Below are 7,691 nucleotides of genomic sequence, written 5' to 3'. Positions count from 1 at the left end.
ACTAAAAAATATAAAACAATTTCTGCTTTTATCCTATTTTTTTCATTCCAAGGAGATGGCTTAACTGTGTTTTTTTGTGCATGTTAAGTGGTGGAAAAAGTAGTGTGCTGATGTTTTACTTACAACAGGGGTTGACACTAAGATCTCAGAGGCACTTGCCCGTCGGGCAAGTACAGGTCATGTTCTACTTGCCCAAATGTCTCAATAGCCATACAATAATATGACTTATTTTAAATATCGTATACATCTTGTGTTGTGTTTATAGCGAACTAAAGACAGTTGCTTCCCCACTCAAACGCACTTTGCCCGTCGGGCAACCTGAACGCTAACTCCACCTGCCCGAACGTTTTATTTACTTGCCACGGGCACTCGGGCAACCGTTAGTGTCAACCCCTGTTACAATGTATAAATACTCCGTTACAAGTAAGCGTCCTGTATTTAGAATTTTACTTGAGTAAAAGTACAAAAGTATTGGCATCAGATTATACTTAAAAACACAAAGGTAAACAACGTACAAACATAAAAGTACCCACATTTTTCAAATGTTTTCCAAAATTGTTCTACAAGCTCGCAACACGTTGCATCACAACTTGTTATGAGCTATTTAGCTATATTAAAATAGACAGAAAATAGGGCTTAATTGGTTGATGTATGTTTTGTAATAACAATCTAAATCTATAAAGTAACTAGTAACTAAAGTCTTCAAATAATTGTAGTAGAGTAAAAAGTGCAATTTAACCTCTGAGATGTAGTGGAGTATTAAAAGTATAAAGTATTGAGATTGTAAATACTCAAGCAATGTAAAATTACCTCAAAATATTACTTACCGTACGCAAGTACAGTACTTGAGTAAATGTGTCTGTGTGTCTATTCGTTTGTAGCAGATCAGCACATATGTTACAGTAACAGACAACTGGGAACCAAATTGTGGCGTCTATAAGGACTAGTACTTGTCCATAAAAGGCAACGTATTCTCAGCTTAGATTTTGATTGGTTTAGACATGCTGCATGATGCAGAGATTACCTATGTAGGATATATCCAAAAATCTGAATGATGAATCTAATGAATCTATGACTCTCATCCTGTGTTAATAAGGCATCTCTCTCTCTCTCCCTCTCTCTCTCTTTCTATCTCTCTCTCTCTCTCTGAAATCCTGCTTGTGTACTGATGTTTTACTTACAATGTATAAATACTCTGTTACAAGTAAGCGTCCTGTGTTTAGAATTTTACTTGAGTAAAAGTACAAAAGTATTAGCATCAGAATATACTTAAAAACACAAAGGTGAACAACGTACAAACATAAAAGTACCCACATTTTTCTAATGTTTTCCAAAATTGCCGTTCTACAAGCTCGCAACACGTTGCATCACAACTTGTTATGAGCTTTTAGATAGGCTATATTAAAATAGACAGAAAATAGGGCTTAATTGGTTGATGTATGTTTTGTAATAACAATCTAAATCTATAAAGTAGCTAGTAACTGAAGTCTTCAAATAATTGTAGTGAGCAAAGTAACAATAAACAACAGTAAAGTACAATTTAACCTCTGAGATGTAGTGGAGTATGGGGGACTAGTCCAAGGACTAGTACCTGTCCATAAAAGGCAACGTATTCTCAGCTTAGCTTTTTGATTGGTTTAGACATGCTGCATGATGCAGAGATTACCTATGTAGGCTATATCCAAAAATCTGATGAATCTATGACTCTCATCCTGTGTTAATAAGGAATCTCTCTCTCTCTCTCTCTCTCTCTCTCTCTCTCTCTCTCTCTCTCTCTCTCTCTCTCTCTCTCTCTCTCTCTCTCTCTCTCTCTCTCTCTCTCTCGATCGACAGTGTCATGAAACTCTGAAAGAGATCAATTAGTCCATGAGCCAGACAAGGTTTCATTATCGAAAGAGTGGGTAAAACCATACCTATATTAAATTGTTTATAGGGTCAATATAAGTAAATAAATATATGATAACCTTTCCACAGGAATAGTTTTCATATTTATCACACATTTTGTTATTTTCCCCATACGTACATGACAGGTGAAATAATTACAACATTTAAAAAATAGTTATCATAATGAAACTTCCCCAGTTGATTACTTACATGAAGACAATGATTTATCGTATTCAGTTTTCTGAAATTGTATATTTAAATATGCAAATTATGCATAGGAAAATATGCCCGAATTTGCATAACTTTCCAGAATGAACATTGGAACATTGGACAAAGCCAGAGTCAACATTCTTATTTCATTTTGTTAAGATGTTGGAGTCAAAGGTTTTTAACGAGGGAATATTCAATATCTGGCTCAATTTTGGGGCTCTGGTTAATGGATTAAATGCCCAATTTGCATATTTAAATATACAATTTCAGAAAACTTGTAATACGATAAATCATTGTCTTCATGTAAGTAATCAACTGGGGAAGTTTCATTATGATAACTATTTTTTTTAAATTGTATTTTTTTCACCTGTCATGTACGTATGGGGAAAATAAAATGTGTGATAAATTAAGAAAAAGCTACTCCTGTGGAAAGGTTATCATATATTTATTCACTTATATTGACCCTATAAACAATTTAATATAGGTATGGTTTTGCCCACTCTTTCGATAATCATTGCTCAATTTTGGGGCTCTGGCTCATGGACTAAATATAGTGTAGTCTTAGCTGAAAAGGGAAGTGTTTTTTTGTTATTCAGTGATAACAGCTTGTGGTGAAGTAGTCAGGAAACGTCGAGTGCTGTGGTAAGTAAGCTTATTAATGGGGAAAATGCAAACTAGTACATTATTTCTGTTGATCAACCATGATTGTGCTTTCCTTTTTCCAACAGTAGAAGTTTGTATGTTATGGTGTTGCGACCGCTGAGGCGGCTCGTTCTTAATAGGAGATCAATAACATACATACAAGTTATGGTGAAAGCCAAAAAGTACAGTACGTGATTATTGAAACACAACATAACTAATATCAACAAATAAGTATACCAAAATGATAAAATAAGGAAGGGGATCTGTCCAGGCCAACCATACAACAGGCGATGGAAACTGGAGCACTGTCCACTCCTGAATCTACTGGACCCATCTTCCCCAAAAGAAAGCAAAGTGTCAAAGGAAAGTAAACATAATCAAAGTAACAAGTTATGGCATTTTTTTTTTACCATTTGTCAAAACTAGATCAGTGCATAACAATGGTTTCCTCTGTAATGCCTTGAATGCAATAGATACTATAAGGCTTATGAAGGTACATTTAAGTTCAACTCAGAGTGACAGCACTACAAAACAACCCTGTCACACATGCACAAGATGTGTTAGCCATAACATCAAAGCTTTCTCACTGCAGCCTGTGACTCTGATGGTAGATAAGGCCTTGACTGCAATATTGATATTTTACAGAAGTTAGAGCCTGACTGATGCCAGATGTTGGCCCGATCAACAAGTGCAACGATGCCTTGTGAGTTTTAACATTTTGAAAGCTTTTGAAAACTAAACATAGTGGAAACTGCTATATTGTGAGATGTCTTGTGTGAAAAGTTGATATTTTGGCCTGAAAACACAGCACTCTGTCTCCACACAACACCATCCATCCATCCATCTTCAAACGCTTATCCGGAATCGGGTCACAGGGGCAACAGTGCAGAAACTGATGTATATCGAAAAAGTTAAATAATGGTAGATATATCGCCCAGACCAATATTGATTAGTCTCAAAATACATTGATGTTTCACCAAGTCAACATATATTCATGATCTGAGGTACAAAAAGCTATATTAACAAAATATTGACAAGCAATGATTCAATGAAGATTACAAGCAAGATGAATGTAGATGCATCTTTGGATTCGCAGCCCTAGTACCCAACACATATATACCACTGCCCGCTATTTCATTTGAATCAACCAATAGGTTCCTAATATGGACAAACTTCACTATAGTGACTTTGAAGATTGAGGTTATGACACCATAGAGTTGACACAGACTAAAAGCACCACCTAGTGGCTCCAAAATAGAATGGGGAGCCCAGAACAATAATGACAGTCTGAAACAGAGGCTGTCTCTAATGTCATGTCTCATGTTGCACATATCATAGATATAGAAACCTAGATACCTCATTGGCCTTTGCAGTTCGTTGGAGCAGCTGGTATCGCGGCCGTCATTTTAGGGTAGGCAAACTGAGACTCAAAGTGACTACTGGCCAATCACAGCGCTCACAGCGCGTTGACTACTGGCCAATCACAGTGCGTCTTTTCCGGGACTTGTGCAATGGTGCAATCTCAACCAGTGGTCCGGGGACCACCAGTGGTCCCTGAGGGGGTTCCAGGTGGTCCCCAGCTAAATGATGGAGAGTTGATAACCAAATGGACCCTTATAGATCTTTAAATCTTGAGTATAACATTTCACACTCTCAAGAGTCAAATTGTTAAACATCTGCATTACTTAGTATACAGGTACACAATTAGAGAACGTAAAGAATTGTTATTTTGACAGCATCTTATCGAACGATAACAATATATTCTAAGTTTTGGGTGTGAGAGGGGGCGGCCATAGCTGAATGGTTAGTGAGCCCGCCTAGGGAGCCAGAGACCCTGGTTGCCCCAGGTTCGATTCCAGGCCAGGTCAGCATATGCGTCGATGAAATGAAATTTGTCCCTGAGCAAGACTCTTAACCCCTAATTGCTCACAGGTTCTCATTGGAAACAAGACCGCAAGGACTTTCATGAACAACCTGTTAAAAGGAATTATCCTTATCCTTAGAGGCTAAAGCTCATCAAACAATGTTCCGTGGCTCAAATGGCGATAAATAATGGACCTTGATATGAAAAAGGTTGAAAACCACTGTTCTAATGCATTTATGTCCATTGAAGCTGACGGTCTCTCCAAAATTAAAATCATCACAACTCCCTGAATTTTCAACCCATTTTCAAGCGGTTAAGAGTTATGGATGGATCCAGTAGGCGTAGGCCTATATTTGGTTACATCTAAATTGCATATTTTCATACCAAAATACTTTCAAGTAACAGTAATAGTCACCAAATATTTTTGTCTCCATTCACTGACAGACTACATGAAATATGCTGGCCACATTGCAGAATTGCCTTTATCCAACATCCTTATGTTAGCTATTCAGGTCAGAACAGAGCTATCAACTTTGAAAGACTGAAATAATTGTTCATTTGAGAATTTTCTCAAATGACAAAAACAGCAACTACAAATGAAATGTCTGTGTTCCATATTTTAATGGCACTGAAAGCATAACATATAACACAAATACTCCAAGACAGCCAAAAGCATAGGAACCTGTTTAAACTGTAAAACAGTAAAAGACGATTTATTATTGCACAAATCCAGAGTGTGGAGTTTGCCAAGTTCCAACTAACTAGATGCTGCACAGCTGCTGCCTTTTAAAGGGTTAAGAGCTGCGTTACAAAAAGACCCGCCCCCACCTGGCTCTGATTGGCCTACCGAACGCCCCCTTCTGTGACACATGCGGAAGCTTGCCTACAGCTTTCCTACGCTAAAATGGCGCCCGAGATACCAATGCCTCAGAGCCGAAGGAGGCGTCTACCTTTATATGTCTATGGCACATATGGCCGCACTTCTTCCCTGTGACCTGAAATGGTGTCTCATGGTAAGCGGAGGAAATCAGAATTGCATGTTTTTATTTATTTATTTTTTACCATATACCTTGCTTGATCCCCAAAAAGAAAACTCCAGGCCCAAGAAATAAAAATGCAGTTGCAGTCTCAACTCTCTGACTGTTTAATATAGTAACTAGAAAAAGTGCTCCTCGGAGCACAGGTCTCCGCCAGGTCAGGTAGGTTATTGTGGCCTCCTGGTGGCGCTATAATAGGCCAATGTGAAAAGGGTGGCATTTCTTCTTAGGCCTTTCAATGGAATGACACTGCATTCATGATTTGAGGCATTTTGTTCCAAAAATGTGTTTTGCTAAATTAGACCTGCTGGTGGCGCTATAAAGGCCAATGTGAATGTGAAAAGGGGGGCATTTCTTCCTCGGCCTAGTGGGAATCTGCATGCAAACTTTCACGGAAATTGCACACTGCATTCATGTTTTGAGGCATTTTGTTTAAAACTGACCAATCCTGCAAACTTTGGAAGCCACTGTAAGCCTAATCTGAGTTCCCAGAAGTTATCGCCAGCTCTGGCGAGGAACTTCTGGGCCAGAGCCCTGGTATTTGTGGGCGGGATGTACCTTACGCTCTGAATCTGAGCGGACACGCCTCTTACCGGTCTGAGAGCTGTGCAACTCGTCTAAAAAGTCCGACGAGAGGCAAACAGCAGTACACAACAATGGCGGCCGAAATTTCTCAAGGGGAAATTGCTTCCCGTCGATCCTATTTAGATGCAACACCCACTGCATGTGGATCCCGCCCCCTTTTCTTCATTGGCTGTTGATTTGAATCACAACGCAGTGGCCGCGCCCCTGCTGTCCTAGCTCCGACGCTAACCCTCCCAGACTACTGTAAGCCAAATAGGATGGAATATGAAATATCGGACAGATCCATCAGAATCACATGACTATGGAGATGCAGTGTACCAATTTGCGTGTTTTTTGGACATAATCTGAAGGAATAATCTCCAAAAATGTATTTTACATAAATCAGCATCCTGGTGGCGCTGTAAAAAGCAGATGTGAAAAATGCAGTCCAATGTTTTTCCTTGGCCTCTAGGGAGTGTGCGTGCAAAGTTTCACGCAGATCGGTGCAGTTATAGTTAAAAATGCAAATCGGCCAGTTATAGCGCCACCATGAGGCTGATTTGAAAATGTTCAAGTGGCATTTCTTCCTCGGCCTAGTGGGAATGTGCGTGTGCAATTTTATGGAAATGGCAAGCTGCGTTCATGATTGGAGGCAGTTTGTTCAAAACGGACCAATCCTGCAAACTTTGGAAGCCAACCTTAGCCAATGAGGATGCAATATGGGAAATCGGACAGATCCGGGTTGATCACATGACTATAGAGATACTGTGTACCGATTTGCATGACGTTTGGTTAAAAGCTGTAGGTGTAATGAGAAAAAATGGGTTTTGCACAAATCGGCCTCCTGGTGGCGCTATAACAGGCCCATGTGAAAAATGTGGGGCAGAGGTTCTGAATTGGTATCCAGGGAGTGGGTGTGCACAGTTTCGCAGCGACCGGGCCAACGGTGCCGGAGATTAGCTGTTAACACACAGACAGGACACACACACACACACACACACACGGACGGACGGACGGACGGAGGGTAAAACATACTCTCTCGCCATGCCTTTCGGCCTGGCGGAGACAATAATATAATATATACTGTACAAAGCCCAGATAGAGGCGGGCCCAGGGTACATCCACAATCATTGGTTTGGACCAAACCAATGATGCATGATGGATGTTAGTCAGCCAGACTTATGTGGTGCAGGTTCTTATCCACAGGGACCCTTTTTCTCTCATTGGTGACAGCTGCTACCACTGCACCACCCGAGCGCAATTAAACATGTTCAGTGACTGTTTCTGGTTCTGAAAACTAAAGGTCATTACACACCGGCGAATATGCGAATATAGGCAAAATTCTGACTCGTTCCGAATAATTAAAATACGCTTTTTCGCTTCGCTTTTTCGCTCCGTGGAAGCTTGCATTGACTTTATAAGCTTTAAAAAAAAATGTTTTAGTATTATTCGCATGAAAAAATCGCCCCCGGTGTTTAACGGAGCTTAAG

Source organism: Gymnoscopelus microlampas (assembly GCF_963454915.1).
Source record: "Gymnoscopelus microlampas genome assembly, chromosome: 14".
NCBI classification, from domain to species: Eukaryota; Metazoa; Chordata; class Actinopteri; order Myctophiformes; family Myctophidae; genus Gymnoscopelus; species Gymnoscopelus microlampas.
This window is presented reverse-complemented; position numbering follows the sequence as displayed.